The following is an 18288-nucleotide window of genomic DNA, read 5'->3' on the forward strand; positions in this document are numbered from 1 at the left end:
GCCATCCACAACACCCCACACAGAGGGCTGCAAAGTGCAAAGACTGGTATCAATCTCTTAGCCTGCTGCCCCCTGCCTCCCCCCAGGAGCTCCTCCCTAAGCCACAATAAAGGTCATCAGAATGACTATCAAGAAGTTACTCAGAAATCCAAACTTCCCCTACCCAAAGAACAAGATGCCCTGTATTGAGAAGAAAGAGTCCCTGGGCCACAAACTATAAAAGAAAAGGTCACAAAGCTATAAGGTCGGGCTGGAAAAACAGAACAGTGTCTGTTGAGGACCCTGGATCCAATTACACAGAAGGGACCAAAGTGCCTTAGCATTCGCCCGGTCAAGGCCAAACCAAAGAAGCCAGGGACCTTTCCAAAAGAAGACAGCCAGCCACAGTTGCAAGTGCTTTAACGGGCTGGGTTAACAGAACAGACAGAAGAAAAAGCATGGGACAGAAACTGCTGAGGTTATGGGGCAGCACTGAGCTGATGGCAGAGGCTAGCAAACCTCCACTTCCAAACCTCCCTATGACAGACGAATGCACCGCCTGGGCCAGGCATAGAGACCCCAGGTAAACTTCAGCAACGCCAGAAAGAAAGAAAGCATGCTGTTACAGCTCACTGCACCGACAGGCAAAGGAAGGGCCCCACGCAGAGCAGCAGATCAAGGACCATAGGGGGAAGACTGGCTGCACGGACCTGGCTCTTAAAGATGACTTTGTGGTTTTGACCAGAGGAGGGCTTAGAGTAGAAGGGTAGCAAGAGACTTAAAGGGATGGGCTTGACTAGGGGAGAAAGAAAAACGGAACACTGCCCTAACACATCATATTCAAGGACACGTGCCATCCTCACATCTCAAGATTGACGCTCGAGCTCTCTCTCTCTCCCCCCACCTCCACACACACACACACACACACACACACACACACACACACACACGCACGCACGCACACCCCGCCACAGGAAACAGACACTTAGCAAGGGAAGGCCTGCATCCTACCCAGCTCCCACCACAGCAGTGAGAAGAATCAACATACACTGTAATCACTTGATTACAGTCATAATACATTTTGATTTGACTACACAGCTCGCTTATTATGGCATGAGAAAACAGAGGAACAGTTTCAATTACACTTCATGTAACAGACGAATAAAAGGAATAGCTTTCAATCATGGTGAACGGGTATGAAAGTCCATTAAATGCCGATTCCTTTAAGGTGGCTGCTTGAGATGATCCTCTACAGGCAAAATTTTAATGGATACTTACCACAATCTCTAAGCTCAAATATTTTGTCACCATTTATGGAGATTTGCATTTCTGTTCATTTCGGCAAAGCTGAGGTATTAGCTAGTTTGCTTTGGATAAAAAAAAAACCCAAGCTCATCCACAGAAGACCCAGAGAGTTAAGTTAAAATTAAAAGCCCCCATCTTTTAAAATAGGACAAAAGTCCAACTTGGGAGGGCTAAAAGAAGTCGCATTCCAGCCAGACTGGAAGCCAGGAGCCTTCCTCTGCAAACAGGAGGGGTTCTGCTCAAATCCATCAGCAGCTTTTAAATCAAAGGCCTTCGCTTCTGCCTTAAATGCTAGGTCAATTAGAATTCTAATCCAAAAATGGTACTTAATGGGCCTTCATTAAAGTTCACAGATACTTGTTCCAAACGCTGAGTTTGTTGTTTAATCCTCCCACATCCTCAGCAGAGAAGCTGCTGAGCCACAGCCTAGGAACACTGGGTAGGCCCGGGCAGCCTAGGAAAAGCCACCTGAGACAGGCACTCGGCTCTCCTTCCCTCTCAGCACCCTCCAGCCGGGGCACAAAAGGAAGGAAGTAGGAGGTGATGGGCGTCTGTCACTTGGTACACACAGCTGCCAACTGCAGCACTGCGCTCTCCTAGTAAGAGCTGGGTGTGGTGGTCAGCACACCGGTGCTTCGGAGACAGACAGGTGGATGGAGACTAGAGCCTGTCGGCAGGCCAGCCAGCCTAGCCTACTTAGTGAGCTCTGAGCCAATGAGAGAGCCTGTGTTTCTCGCTCACAGGCTGAGGGCAGGGCAGTGTGAGCTTGAGGCAGCTGTAGCTGGTCACTTTGCATCCACAGTAAAGAAAGGGACTGAGGAATGCTGGTTACTCCGCCCACTTTCTCCTTTTGCTACAGTCCACGTCCCAGCCTGGGGAAGGATTCTTGCCACCCACGATGGCACTAAGGGCGATCTCATCGCAAACTAATCAAGACAGTCTCTCTGACAGTTATGCCCAGAGGCTGGTCTCCTGGGCAAGTACAGACCCTATCAAGTTAGCACAGATAAACCACCACTCTAAATTTCCTGAATGTTACAAAGTGTAGTGCATCCATGAACACTAGAAAAGCATAAAAAGACAAACCGCAGAACGAGTGACTGCATCCGCGATTCCAACCGGAGAAGGGATGGATCCCAGAATACTGAGGAACACTTACAACTCAACAGGACAGACAGCCCAATTTAAACATGGACAAAAACCTCCAAAGGCAATTCTCCTAAGAGGCTATACAAACGGACGACAATCACAGGAAAACCTGTCCTCCTCTATCAGCACTGGGAGTGCAGATCAAAACCACAACGAGATGTCCCACCAGCCGAAGCAGCTGCAGTGAGAGAGACATGACAAGGGTGCAAGCGTGTGGAGACACTAGGGCCCTCAAAATCTGCTGGAGGAAACTAACAACAGCCAAAAGGCAGAGACAATCCAGTATACCCATGGGTGAATGGATGAGCAAAAGGAGCTATGTGTATACAATGAGAATGTTCCACCCCACCTTTAAGAAGAGATTCTGATACATGTTATGACATGAGGGAGCCTTGACTGTATGTGAAAAAGAAACCGTCAAAAGGGCCACATATTACATGTTCTGCGTAATTTATACAAAACGGCTGGAATAAGTAAATCCACAGAAATTAAAAGTTGCCAAGGCTGGGAGAGAGAAAAAAAAAGAATATGAGAGAGGCCACTAAGGGCAGTGAGTTATCTGGAGGTGTCACCAAAACATACAGAATTAGATAGTACTCATAATTATGCAAGTACAAAAATTTCTATTCAACACTTTTAAGATTTCACTCTTAATGGGGAGCGGTGCACTTGAGTACAGCACCCATAAAGGCAGAAGAGGATAGCGGAGCCCCAAATCAGGAGTTAGAAGAGTTGTCAGCTGCCCAACATGGTCGCTGAGAACTGAACTCAGGTCCTCTGCACTCTCTAGTGATGAACCACCTCTTCAGCCTCAGACTGTACATGTTGACGGGGACGCAGCTTACGTGGGTCATGGGGATGTGCTCTAGAAAGGGGCTTCCTTCTTCTGACCCCCCGCTCAACAAAAGAAACACAGCGCTCAAATGGAAAGGAGTAAGAACTCGACCTGAAGCCAAAGATGAGTGACCATGGCCCAGGAACACAGGCTCAGGTTGCCCTGAACAACCTTTCAACGTGCTTAACTACTTCAGGAAGAGCTCTCTGCAGGAGAGTAAAGAAAGTTATAAACCAAGACACTTTTTAAAAACCAGTGCAGGAAACACCAGGTAGGTGCTCACAGCGGAGCAGGGAGAGCTTGCCATAGATTCAGGCACTGTCGAATGCATTCTCAGCCTTCAGGTGGTAGGAGCTAGGGGTGTTCCGCATATCCCAAAGGGTTTGCCTTCTATCAAAAGGGACTTAAGTCACACACACTCAGAGGAGGGCAAAAATATCTATTAAGGAGACTAATGACTGGGCTCTGGAGCTGCAGCATCCCACCCTCTTAAATCATGATTTTCTAATCAACCAGTCTTTGCACAAGCAGACTCTTTCTGGAGGTTTTTGTTCACTCCCACAATAAACATTTCCTAAAAAGCTGATGGTCCCTGTTTTCAGAAAGAAACACGGAAATGACCTGGAAATATGGAACATACCAGAGACCAGGGGCTACATCTGGGGATCTGAATTAAAAGCCACAGGCAGGACCCTTCAGCATCAGGCTTCCATCATGGCTAACATTTCCTGTTCACCCTCCCGTGTGTTTAGCTGACCTTGCACACCTGAGACTCAGAACAGCTTCTGATGAGGTCCCCTCCACTGTGATCAGCCACCAGGCAAGGGCCGCATCCCCAACATGGAAGGTGTGTCTGTCACAGGCGCACATAAGACACTAGGGCTCAATTCACTAAATAATCTCCTCCATTTTCCTGAGACCCCCAAGTTCCCCCATTGTCATTTGGTTGGTAACATTTATTTTAGATCTTTAACAACATGTGCTGTGAACATTTCCTTAGGAAAAGCAGACCCATTCTGGGCTGCAGGGATCGCACAGGACTCCGCTCTCTGCGTGTTCTGCTTCGACTCAAGCACTCTGGGGCTCCTTGCGAAGCCAGTTCATACCAAACACCGTGGCTGCCAGCACAGCCATCTTTCCAACTCAGCTTTGGTGAGAAACGCAGGCCCTGACCATCAGAATACTGATCTTATGGGAAAAGCAGACAGGGCTTCCTGGAACCCCATGAGAGGTGAAGTGAGACTGCCTCTCTGTGGTCCTGAAGGCAGGAAAAGGAGAAAGTCAGGTTAAAGCAGAGAGGGAAAGGAAGTGGATGGAGACATGAGAACATTCTGGAAGGCCTCAGAGTATCTTCAAAGACTTTAGAGGTCAAACTGCAAAACATTTGTTTTTTTCTGGTCATACTTTATTCTTAGAACCAATCGTATGCATGAGGGGCACTGGGAGAAATGGAGACACAGAACAAATGCCCATCAGAGAGAGACAGAGACAGAGAGAAAGAGAAGAGTACAGAGAGCAGGTTACCAGTTTCAGGTTACCTGAAACTGGTGAAGGATTGTGGAGGTGTTAAGTTTAAAGAGGGAAAGGCCCAGCAAAATGCTCAGTGGGTAAAAGCATTTGCTGTGTAAGTCTGAGGACCCAAGTTTGATCACCAGAACCCATGTAAAAGGTAGAAAGAAAAAACTGATTCCATAAAGCTGTCCTCCAACCTACACACACACTGGCATACCCATCTATACACTCAATATTGTTTTTTTTCCAGGTTTTTTGGGGGGTGGGTGTAACAGTTATTGGTGTAAACATGTCATGATGATAACATAAACCTAGCCATAAAGTGGGGAACTAAGAGCATGCATACTCGTACGCACGCACGCGCACTCACACACACAAACACAAACACACACCTCACCTCCAACCTCTAGAAGGCCCCAGACAACAATGGTGTCTACCTGATGCTCATTAGCCTGGGAAAACTATATTGCCTGATTCCAATAACACAACACTCGGTACAAACTCACCTCACCTTTCCAGTAAGGAGTAACAGAGGACTATGCTGAAGGTTCCAGCGAAAATCTAACTCCAGAGGTACATTACCCAGTACAGCAAAGAATCCAAGACAGGTAAGGACACAGCCCCTTGACAGCAGGTACATACCACTGCTTAGCTGTATAGTGGGGCCATATTCCAACTTCCATATTCCTGCTCTGTGGTCCTGTGGGGTGCCCTAGTCACTGTTCTACTGCTGGAAAAAGATGCTTTGATCAAGGTAACTCTTATTTAAAAACACCGTGATCAGAGCATTTAATTGGGGGGTTGCTTACGTTTCAAGGTTTTACTCCATTATCATCGTGGTAAGGAGCAATGCAACGCGCATGGTGCTGGGGCAGTAGCTGATCCGTAGGAAAAAGGAGAGAGACCCTGGGCCTGCCATGGAAGAGACAACTTCCTCTAGCAAAGCCACACCCACTCCAACAAGGCCACACCCACTCCAAAGCCAAACCCCTTAATCCTTCCAATCTCTCAAATAGTGCCACTCCCTGGTGACTAAGCATTCAAATCTATGAGCCCACGGGTGCCGTTCTCTTTCCACCCACCACAGAGGGAGACCAGTTATAATGAAATGACTGTGCTTCTTGGGACAACTGGCGAACTACAGCAGCTATACTCACACTCACTGGTGTCTGCCGATTTCTATTACAACTCGTTACTTACTCACGTTGCAGGAGAACCAGGAACAGCTAGCTCCCAAGAGCCAAGCAGGGGGCTCTTCCCTAGGCAGTCATACTGGGGCCTAGATCCCTGGTTGAGCAGGGCAAGGCTTGAGTGAACACTACCATCCCCACTAGAAACCTTTTTCTCTGGCTTGGGTCAACCATTCCCCACAAGCTATGTTAACACAGGCTAGAATGCCACACCTCATCCTAAGAAGCCTGGGTGAGGATGAGGAAACAGGATGAACTTGGACTAAGTCCTGGGGTCAGCTCTCCTTTTTTCTGTAACTACTGAAGCAGAGGCTGCAACCTAGAATACAGAAGGCAGGTGCAGGCCAAGGACATAGTGGCAGGGCCTGCCTGCTACTGGATCTCAGAACCTGGGGCCTCATCAGGAGTGTCATTAGAGTTATTCCCAATGATCAGCCAGGCTCACCAGGAAGCAGCTCCAAGTAATAGATAAGCCCAGAGCACTTAAAAGCACATCTTCCTTCTCCCATTGGGCCTCAAGTTCCCGTCACCTCCTCACAGAGATTTCTAGAAAGCTTCAGGGTCTCTCCTCACTACCCAGTGCTCTCCTGCACATCATCCTCCCATGTCCCAGTGCTCTCCTGCACAGCATCTTCCCATCCCCAGAGCTCTCCTGCACATTGTCCTCCCATCATCACTCAGAGCTCTCCTGCACAGCATCCTTACTCACAGCTCCTATGATGAGCAACTGCCATCAGCCCACAGACAGACATATCACTGACAGCAGCCAGGTCCATAGGTTTTGCTTTGCAACGGTGTGTCATTTTGCTCACTGTATAGGTAGCACATTGCCAGTGTCCTCCATAATACAACCAATTTACTGGTAGATCTTCCCAAATCAGCCAGGTAGCAAGCTGCCTAGCTAAGCAGTATACATCTCATTCCGGTGACACCGAAATGGTGGTTGACCTGACCATGCTTCGCCAGAGGAGGACCACAGAGCAAGGTCCGACATTAGTTCATGGCTGTGACGTAGGTCTACCTCCTCTGATGAAGGCCGGAGCTGCACAGGTCCCACAGAGCCAGGCTCCCACGGGCCTCTCAGGTGTTCGACGTGATATTGTTGGAGGCAGAGCACACTGCCATCTGCTTTCTTCGCTTGCACTAGGGAACGCTCCCACGAGGTCTGCCCTGGGTGTGCCATTCCTGGGCTCCACCCACCCCACCTGTGCTCGCTGTCTGTGTCCACCAGCAGAGACAAGGCTGGTGGCTGCCTCTCTTTAGACCCTCAAAATGGAGACTGCTGTGAACACAGTGCTAGGGACTAGGGACACAGGCAGCAGGCTTTGCCGTCACAGAAGGGAGAGACGGTGAGAGCACGCTGCACGCAATCAAGCGGCGGGCTCCTTTAAGAAGAACTCTTCAAGCCCAGGTCCCTGAGAATGCTTCCACCTGCAGAAGAAAACCACGTTGGTGCAGCTCTGCCAGGTGCTGTGATGCTAACTTTGGACCATCCCATCCCCACTTCAGAGCCCTCCCTGGCTCTACACCATCATACCTAACCAGAGCTCCCCCAAGCCAGGGTCCAGACAGCTGAGCAGCCACTTGCTCTTACTGTGTGGGCCTCCTCTGGAGAACATCTTAAAGTTTTTTTCTTTTTCTTTTTTTCTGTTTTTAGAGACAGTTGCTCTGTGTAGCCCTGGCTATCCTAGAACTTGCTCTGTAGACTGGACTGGCCTCAAACTCACAGAGATTGGCCTTCCTCTGCCTCCAAGTGCTGGGATTAAAGGCATGCACCACCACCACTCAGCTAACCTCTGAAATTTATTCGCCAAAGAACAGGCACTTTATGGCAAACTCAAAAACACAATTCAAGCGCATCAAGGCTTACTGGCAGGCAGGAGGCACACCTGGGCCTTCTGACTGCAGGGCTCCTACAGAACAACACTCTTGCTTTTCCCTCTAGAGAATGGACCCTGGACAGTGGCTGTGGGTGGGAAGGGATCCTAGCTAAAGAGCTGTAACATAGGAGCTTGGGTGTCTGTGAAGTTTCCTTTCCTTCCTCGGAATACTCCAGCATGCTCAGAATGCCCAGGGATGATGTGCCCCCCGCGCCAGAGCTGCAACCAAGAGCTCAGACATCCTATGACACAGAGATAGACCGCACAGTAAATGTCATCACCCCTGACCCCTGCAAACTTCCTACTTAAACATCCTGAATAAGCAGGCAGAGCAGCTGGGCAGCGCATGTGCTGCCCAGCCTCAGCAGGGCACTAAGTAAAACACGTGCTTGGGAGCAGGAGCCTAATTGCCTGCAAATGGACTGTCCCTCGACTCCCTGCCTTCAATACACCTTTCTATGTCTGACGGTGGCTTCCCTTGGAGGGCTTCAGCAAGTCCCCTGAAGCCACAAGGCATTCCCTACAACAGTTGCCCCTTGAAACTTATATCCAGGTGACCCAAAAAGGGATCCCAGGAGGGCTGACCTCAGCCCAAGTGGGGCCTGAGATGATGACGTGTAAGAAAGGTAGTGATGGACTGATCCACGGTTAACTGAGCCCCTGTAGGCAGGAAATGTGACTTCAACTGCCAATCATGGAAGCTGCGCTCATCTAGGCTGTCCTGCATGGTTGCCTCCACAGTCCACACACAGCAGGAAGGGAATCCTTGCCCTCGGCTCCAACCAAACCCAAACCCTGGGCGGGTCTCAATGATCCTTCTGCGGCTCTGAATATAAACTGCTAACTGGTACCACCAATGACTTGACTGCACCTCAGATGGAGCAGCCAATGCTCCCAAACACCAACCAACATGGCTGGCAGAAGATTAACGAACGTGCTTGCCACTAAGTCAATCTCCAGGATCTACATGGAACAAGGAAAGAGCAGACTCCCCTGGGATGTGCTCTGACCCCACATCTGCACAATGGCACATATTCACATGAGAAATAAGTGAAATGAAACAAGAATTCCAAGCAATCGGGCAGCGGACACCACAGACACCCTGACAGTGATGCAGGCCCACGTCAGCACCCGTGCAGTCAGCTCCTACCATGAGCAGGAGACCCCAGCCCGAGTCTTAGCCAATCCTCAAGACAGGGGCTGAGGCTTCTTGCAGATGAAAATTTGTGGGACAGGGTCTCATGCTGAAGGGTAGGTTAGGCTCACAGCAATCCTCCTGTCTCAGTCCCCCCCACCCCACAACTCCCATGCTAGGATTTCAGGCATGAGCCATCATCCCCAGCTTTGCACTATTGTTCTCAGTTAATAACTTTAAAAATGAAAAATGGAAGTGTCAGTACCATGTACAAAGAACACATCTGAGTGGAACAGGAAGCAGTAAAGACAGTCACAAAATAGCCTTGCGAGCAGAAAGAAATATTAATACTGCTATTCACCAGGTGCTAAGATGTACGCAGCACAGCATGGGGCTTTAAAACACACACACGCATATACTCATAAACACACAGTGTGAGAGAGGGACAAAGACAGAGTCAGAGAGACACAGAGACACAGAAAAAGGTACAGAGAGATACACAGAGGAAAAAAAAGTGAACAGTGAACAAAAGCTGTCCATGGGTTTACATGAGATTAAGCAGCAATGCCATCTCCCAACCAGATCTTCCAGCTAGGTTAGAGCTGAGAATAAGGGCTGAATGGGGAAGACTGCGCTAACTGATGAATGCATACATTTCAAACAGGAGCCTCCTCCTAACTAACAGCTGTGCGCCAGGGACCTAACTCTACCCTTAGGGAGACAGGTGGGACACCAATTTCATCAGGCTACACACACAGACTCCTTCCAACCACCTGCCACCTTGGCATGATCAACTACCTGAGCTAGCTTCATCTGGTACAACCTTTTTACACATAAAAGGTCTCCAAGGTACTACTTGTGTGGCCCAGCATTTCCAAAGAACTATACCACAGAAAGAAAGCCATAAAGCACCCAATCACTACATGAGCCCCCAGTGTCCCAAGGCTGCTTCTTTCCCCACAGACAGACAAGCCCTGTGTTGGAGCAGAAGTTTTCCTACAGAGGATCAAATGCAAAGCAGGCCAGCAGCCACATGCCATAAGGTAAAAAAAGGGCAGGGCCCAGCTCTAATGACCAGGACTCCACGCTGCACTCTGCTGCCCCTCCCTCGAGGCACTGTTCTTAATCAAACACACTGGGAATTCTGCAGCACGCTGTGCACAGCTTCACGTGTGTGGCCACAAGCTCCCCAGCGTACACCCAGCCTTTTTGGTCAGGGGGTATACGCTAACAGAGGGGCTTCACTCAGGGCTTCCAAGTGCCAGAGCACGGCCAGGGCCATGACATAGTATTTCTGAAAGTAACAAAGATCAAAAAACCCAAAGGGAAAGAGGAGAAAGCGAGCGAGCGGGCCTTGGCGGGATGCACCACTTCTCATGCCACTGCGATGGGAAGCTACTCATCTCGAATGAGCCTTCCCTTCATTTGAACCATTTTTCTCAATAGGGGCAGCAAGCTACCTGACTCAGTATATGCACTGAAGGAGAAATAAGATCCCAGCCATTGGTGAAAAGGAGGAAGCAACTGTGATTGGGGAGTTAAGGACATTTCTCACCTACGCACTGGGCTGCCATTTTTTTTCTGGGTTGGCACCGGATCCCGTTAGATCACAGGATAAACCGCCTCATTTTCACCACTCCAGCACTCGTCATTATGATGTGGGGGCCCATTTCTCACACTGTGACAGTACCCTGAGCAAGCCCCGTGCGTGCACAATGACACTAACATGCTATGCAAAGAAGGAAAGTGAGAGGGGGCAGAAGGGACACTCAGACAGAGGCACTGGAAGACTGGGGACCCCTCATCTCTGTGTTGCTGTATCCATACGGGACAGCAGGCTTTGTGTATGCAGGGCTAAAACTCTGACCTCCCTCTGCCTGCTTGTCTCCTGGGCCTCTTGATGTCCTGGCATGACTTATCAAAAACCCTGAGAATAACGAGACTGGCTTCCTTTATCATTTTATGGATAGGTAGGCTGGAAGGGATGTTCTCCACAGTGCAGGAGGTTGGAAAACAGTTCATATGTCAACAAAGGGCTGAGTCTTGATGGATGAGGGATGCCTGATAGAGGGGACCTGAGGACCCATGAGCAGGGAATTCGGGTGACTAATCTGGCAGAAAGCACTGATTCTGGCCCACTGTTCAGCATCCCTGTCCCAGCCTTTCAAAATATGTTCCTGAGCCCTCTCCATAAAACATGGATGCACGCATGCACATCTTAAGGCCAGCCACACACTAACAGAGGTATCTATGACATTTCACCCTTCCTCATCCATCCAAGAATGCAGGCTGGCTCTGCTGGCTATGGAGACTGACCTCTGTGCTCAGCCCTGCCCTCGAGGTTTTGTTTGCCCCACTATGCCTGGACACTCCTTCAACTCTTGCCTTGCCTGTCAACCATCCATCCATCAAGTGCCAGCTGGTGCTCTGATGTCAAAGTCAGTCAGGGCCTTTCAGGACCAAAAGAGCCCAGGCTAGGTGCAGCTCTTCCTATGAATGAGGCACATCCCACAGGACAAAGACTAGAGCGTCACTATAAGCGGACACAGGAAGCCATGGATGAGGGAAAATGCTACCATCAGCAACGACACACAACTCTAGAGATGCACATCCAGAAGCCTCAGGAAGCAAACGGCTTCAAGCACCTGATGAAGCCTGACCAAATGGGACAGTGTGCAGAAGAAAACCCATCACCATTACCCTGCTCACAGGCCCAGGCAGGCTTCACACCGGTGCCCTAAGCAGACGTGCAGCTGAGGCTTCCCACACCGGCCTTGAGGGACCTCACTAAGAGCAGAGTGGCCGCACTGCTCCCTTGGACCCATCAACAGATGGGGTCAGACTGTGAGTGAGTAAGTGTGCTCGCTGGCAAGCTCTCTTTCTCTCTCCCCTCACCCCAACTGTGTGAGTGAATAAAGATGTGCTCTGTTCTCTCTCCCTCCCACCCTGTGTGTCCGTGCGTGCCTGAACATGCCCATGTACACAAGTCCAGACCAGGACATCCATTATGTTCTTCCATTGCGCTCTGCACACTGACTAAGAGGCAGGGTCTCTCACTGAAGAAGCCCACTACCATTTGTGTTAGGTTGATTCAAGATCCACCTGTCTCCACCTCTCAACGCTGGGGTAAAAGGTCATGTGGCCATGCCTAGCTTTTTATTCTGCTGCTGGGGATCCAAACTCAGGTCCTTATGCTTGTCCCATGAGCCATCTCCCTAGCCCCTATGGGCGCCGTTTCAATGTAATGATGAAGCTGGCCGTTACTGGCAGGAGCTTTCTGAGCCTCATGCTCACTGGGCAGTTCCAGGAGTGCCCACAGTATATCTGCATGGGTCTTATTTTCACCCTACAGACTGCCATCTAATGGACAGTCACAGGGTAAGAAAAGATAGGCCTATACAACGGGCTAACTATAGTAGCACAGATCAAGACTGGAACAGCACAGAAAAGACTAAGCATGGTCCCTGTCCAAGGATGACACATAAAGTTGGGAAGCAATCCACATTAAAGAGGGGGAATAGGGGAAGGGAGGAAGGGAACAGGCTATGTGAACTACAAAGGCATAGTGCAAACAAGTCAAAGGGTCCTCTTGGCTCCTGGCACCACTGTTTAACTTAGCCAAACCTAGTTACAATTATAAAAACTTCCTTCCATGGGAACACTGTAAAGTAACCAGGAGAAACAAAGCAGTTCTGAAATCCAAGACCAGAGACCAAGAGTCTCCCTGAAAATCCACATTCCAGCAGGGACACAAATTCTCCCCTACGGTCGACTGGAAATTCAAGTCAGACAGCTTGGCCAGGGAGGGCCTACAAGAGAACTTCCGGCTACAAAGAGAACCTCAGGTTCAAGGACATCTATAATGGAAGGGGGTGGTCCAGCAGCCCATGTCCAGTTCCACCAGGTACAAGGCACACCAAAGCCCCAGGGGGCAGAGACCAGGTGCTGAGGTTCACAGGCTGGCCAAGATGGCTCCACTCAAAGATTTCCAATCAGGAAGGATATTTCTCCCAGCCTCTGGCTTGGGGAAAGACTACGTAAACCTCAGGGGAACTGTCAGGACCACCCCTCTCCACGCACACCCACAGAGGTGCCCTGTCCTTCTACCTGGCCTGAGAGAAACTAGGCAGAGACACTGCTTGGGGGAAGAAAGACAGCTGCTAGTAGGACTGAGGCCCTCACAAGCCAGCCAGTGATTCCTAGACACACAGAAACAGGGACCACACCATGCAGCCTGTAATTGTAGATTCTGCTTCATCCTGCCGGGGGCAGTCTCCAGCCAACTTCAACAGCCAAGTAGGAGCAAACCCATCCTCCCAGGGAAGCCATACCTGAAGCTTCTGGTCACTCAGAACGACAGATCACACACACACACAAAGGTGCCATTTCAACAAGGCATCTTCCTCGAGAGCCTCACAGAAATGCCTGTCACTCCATTGCTTGGCACTCAAGCATGCCATCTTGAATAAAGATGTCAGTGACTTGGCAGCCAGCACTTGAGGAGTAAGTCCAGGCCAGACCTGGCCCTATGTAGGTGATGAGGGTGTCCCGGACAGCAAATACATGAATCTTGTGTGAAGCTAGATGCAGCCATGTGTCATCTTAGGATGTGATTCTCCCGTTTATGCATCTGGAGAGAACATGGAAACACTGGACATCCCAAAGTCCACCTTCCAGGATGACCAGCACAGACTTGGTCTGACCATCCCTCCATACCACCCCCCTATAACAGTGGTTCTCATGACCACCCCTATGGAGGACACACATCAGATATCCTGCATATCAGATACTTTATGATTCAGAACAGTAGCAAAATTACAGTTATGAAGTAGCAATGAAATAATTTTATGGTTGGGGATCACCACAACATGAGAAACTGTATGAAAGGGCCACACCATTAGGAAGAATGCAGAGGCGAAGAAGCTGGACCCTCCAACAGACCCAGTGGGCTTGGCAGAGCTCACACTGCAGCTCTCTCATTAGTCAGTGTTCATCCCTCTCTGCTATAAAAGCCTGAGGCAGAGCTGTAGGCCAGGGGGAGGCCTAGGTATCCCATGTGGCCCAGCAGGGCTGCACCTCTCACATGGATGCTCTGACATCTCCTCTCTTCAGGTTAAGAGCAGAAGTAAACGCGACCACTGTCAAATCCCTGGCCTGAGCTCAGCCTTTGGTAGCACAGCACGCGCCCACGAAAGCAACTGAACCACTTGCTTTTATCCCAAATAATGTCTGCGTTTTAGCTGTGGGCATTTCTTACTGAAGCTCAGTTCCCAGCTCCCTGGTCCAGGTGAGCCCTACTCAGAACCTTCAGGTTGTACTGAGCTACTATGGCTGGCAACTGGCCTTTGAGTCTACCTTGCATCCCACTACCTCCTTTCCTCACAGAAGCCTGGGGCACTACACCCTGGGCAGTACCAGAATGGCCAGGATCTACTGTGGCTCAACTGGCCCAACAGGTCCCAACCCTCCTGAACAGGAAATCACATCTAATGGCAAGAACTTGGGGGGAGGTGGGGTGCCCCACATCCTGAAACCACTGACGAAAAGTCACCACTGCAAGATGACCCTCTACTCTGGTGGCCAGGGTCACACAGGAGAAAGTGGGATTGGGTGTCTCTTGTAAAGCCACTGGGGCTGTTGTTAGGCCAGTCAGGCGCAGGAGATGGGCGAACAGCACAGAGGAAGTGTCACTGCAGTGAGGCTGAAGGCTGTGGTGTCTGCAGGGCTTTGAGAGCTGTTCACAGTGCAGGAAACACAGACATCACAAACGGGTAGAAAATGAGAACACAGCAATGGCTCAGTGGGTGACCATGAAAGCTTGGAGACCTGAGTCCAAACTACAGAGGCCACATAAAGCCAGGCACAGTATATGTGTTTATACAACCAGGGCTCCTACTGCAAAGTGAGATGCAAAGGCAGGAAAATGCCCAGAAGCTCAAGGGCCATCCAGCCTGGAACACAAACAAGAGACCCAGAGATAAACAAGGTGGAAGGACCAACGCCTGGGATTGACCTCTGACCCTCACACATGCGCGCACGCACACACACACACACATATACACAAACACAAAAACAATTTGCTTTTTTAAAAAGACCATATTGAAAATCTTCTCAAGAGCAGCACATTTTTAAATGATTTCAAATGCTAGGTACAGGGCTTGTAAGCATTCCTAAGTTTTGAATGCATGCATCAGACATGTGCTATTGTCAGGTGGTTTTGAATGGGTGGCCCCTGAGATGAGTCTCGGGTTTCCTGGTACTGTTCGATGGGCGCATTAGCAAAAAGGGCAGGAGCCTTTACCGGGGGCAGCGGGTGCTGAAAGCCGATGTGCCACGGATGGACGGGCCCACTGATGCTTCCTTTTGTGAGGACTCGGCTCCACTGCTCTCCAAAAACGGCTCTCTAACGGCTAAGACCAAGACCCCAAGCCCTGTCCCTGTGCTCAAGGCCTCCAAACTGCCACACTTGCTCTGACAAATATCCTGCAGGGCCTGCCGCTGAACTGCACTCTGCTCCCCAGGTCCCGCTCTCAAGTCAAAAACTGTAAAGAGAAGAACATCCAGCAGACTCAAAGTCTGGGCCCTAACTGCTGCAACCCTTCCACGAAGACTATCAAGCCCTCACTAGTCAAGTCCTCCCTTTAAAATGTCACCAGTGACCCAACATTAACATCATCTCCGTCGTCACCATCATCATCGTCACTGTCATCATCACTGTCGACATCATCACCATGCAGCCATTAAAAAAAAAAGAGAGAGAGAGAGAGACAAAACCACAATGGAATCCGTACTGTGAACTTCCAAACTGCAATGCTACACAGCGGTAAAAATGAAGAGTATACATGCGGCGTGACTAACATCACCCAAAGTCACGTTTAGCCAAAAAAAGAATCACTGATTAATGTGCTCTTATGTAAAATTCACATAAAATGGACAAATGAGGTATACAGATATATGGGAGGCAGTAAAAGAATTCTGTGGACAGGAGTTACCTGGGATTCTCGAAGCTTCCAGAAAGCACGCATCATAGCATCCTAAAAAGGGGCAAAAGCTTCAAGGTAAGAGGTTGGTGTCAAGAGCTCTTCTCAGATGACCCCAAACAGGGACAAGTCCAGGCAGCCACATCCACCCCTCACTGGGCTGTGCAGCTCAACCAGAAGCTCCCCCAAGAGGTCTCTCTGCCCTCAGTCTCGTCATTTTTTTTCTCAGGGCTACCACTAATGTTGTCTGAAGCAAAGACAACCCAATGAGGTGCAGAAAGTTCTACCAGAGAAGACTACATTCCTAACAGCACACTTCTTCCTAGCAGTGTTTGAATACAATATTGTTCACAGTAGGGTGCTGGCATGTCAGCTGCTCCAAGGCTGCGGGGGGGGGGGGGGGGATCATCTTCCTGGCCAACTGGGGCTAAACTGAGGAATAGTAGCCACTGGGTCTCTGCTTTCCTGCTCCTTGAAAAGCTTGTGTGCATGAACACAGAGGATTCCACAGCACAGCCTAACATAAAACTTCCAGTCTAAAAAGCCATCAGTCAGATATTACCATGCTCTGCCTCCCATGGGGGGGGGGGGGAAAACAGTTTTCAAAAGCTATAATAAAGTAATAACTGGTCCAAAAGCCATTTTCCACTAATGCAGAGAAAATGGTACTACAATGCTGCAATAAACAACAAGTTTGAAAGCATCTTTCCTCCGGTACTTCTGTCTTCTCTGGGTAACCCACCTGCCACAGTGGGTGCTGTAAGGGTCGAACGGACACTAAGCACTGCCTGGAGAGCTGACTTCAAAAAGGTCCCTAAGAAAGAGGTCCCACCAAAAGGATGGAACTACACTAGGAAGGAGAGAGGGAGGGAAGGTAGGCAGCTTATCCTCAGATAAGCAAGTAGGAAGGCAGGAGGTTTCTCCCAGTGGGAAGACTCACCCACTGTCTGCTTCACACCCTCCACAACACATGGACAGCCACGAGAAAACCTTTGGGCTCAGGTGCCATCCCCCTCCCACCTCTGTACAAGGATAAGCACAGACACACAGTCACTCCTGAATGGCGGAGGGTCCTCCAGAGCTGGCTAACACAACACATTCTGGCACTATAATCTAGCAGCTTGGTAGAACAGAACCTCAAACGGGGTGGGGGGGTCACTCTTCTCTCCCACAGACACAGTATATCTCATCTACAAACAACTCTTGCCCCATCCGAACACTCGGATTCCACACAACGGTTTGTATAACCATAAATATGCCCATAACCTCACTGACATCTCCAGAGCATAGTACAGATTAAGATTTTGTTACTGTTTTAAATAGAGATTCTCGTGTAAGACAGGCTGGCCTCAAACTCACCATGTAGGGAGGCATGACCCTGAGGCCTGCGACGCTCCACCTCCTGAAGTGCTGGGGTTACAGGTGTGCACCACCACACCAGACTGAACCTGGAACCTCACGCATACGATTCGTGCATTTTATAAACCTAACTACATCCCCAACTCTGGCTTAAGTCTATAGCTAATCTCTGCACTTAGGAAAAACAAACAAACAAACAGCACAGACTGTGTGGCCAACAGTTACCACACCAGAACATATTCCCAGCTACAGAAAGCATGAGTTACAGCTAAGCAGACACTACTCCCTGTGGCTGGTATGCACTATTAGAAAAAACTTCAAGGAGGCTATCTGAGGGAATGTATGCCTGTCTTTCTGATGACAAAAGCATAAAATCCTCAATGTGACCCAGTGGACCTACAGCATGTTAATAAAAAATACACATGAGAGGAAGAAAACAAAAACATGGGAGACTGCAGTGAGGTGCCTCCCCACCCCCGCCGCCCCATCACACACTCACTTCAACCTTAGAACTCCACTGCACACAGCCAAGGTAACGACAGGCTGGACTCAGAGTCCAATGCTGTGAGAGGGAACACTCTCACGGGCTCAGTGAAGCGAGCAAAAGTAACAGTAAGAGAAGCAAAGTGACCCATCTTACAGGAGGGCTCCGTGAGCACCCACATTTTACATATGGTGGAGATGGGGGATAAAACTGGAGCACAGAGCGACTGGCAATGCCCCTATCTCCACTCACCAGGATCCATCCCACCCTTCATGCCTCTATGTACTTGAGGCCCCACATCATCTGGCCATGTGGCATTCCTGAGCTCCTCGGCCCTTTCCTGCTAGGAACCCTCAAACCCCAAGCATGCATGATGGGACATGGCTGTCCTTGGCAGCCACTAAAGAATTCTAGTCAGGCATTCCTCACGAGAGCCACTCAACAGAGAAGAAATGACACATGGACAGATGAACAGACAGA

At 49.6% G+C, this 18288-nt stretch overlaps 1 protein-coding gene and 1 non-coding gene across 4 annotated transcripts in view; one reads left to right on the top strand and one right to left on the bottom strand.

The window, feature by feature from the left end:
- Agap1 (ArfGAP with GTPase domain, ankyrin repeat and PH domain 1) overlaps positions 1 to 18288 on the bottom strand; it is a 431455-nt gene that overhangs the window by 378977 nt on the left and 34190 nt on the right. The gene's annotated exons all lie outside the window — the stretch shown is intronic.
- Positions 12391 to 12494, top strand: LOC129684069 (U6 spliceosomal RNA). Its single transcript, XR_008721259.1, has one exon. It is a non-coding gene; the product is annotated as a U6 spliceosomal RNA (small nuclear RNA).

This window comes from Psammomys obesus, unplaced genomic scaffold, assembly GCF_907164565.1.
Source record: "Psammomys obesus unplaced genomic scaffold, mPsaObe1.curated_primary_1811, whole genome shotgun sequence".
NCBI classification, from domain to species: domain Eukaryota; kingdom Metazoa; phylum Chordata; class Mammalia; order Rodentia; family Muridae; genus Psammomys; species Psammomys obesus.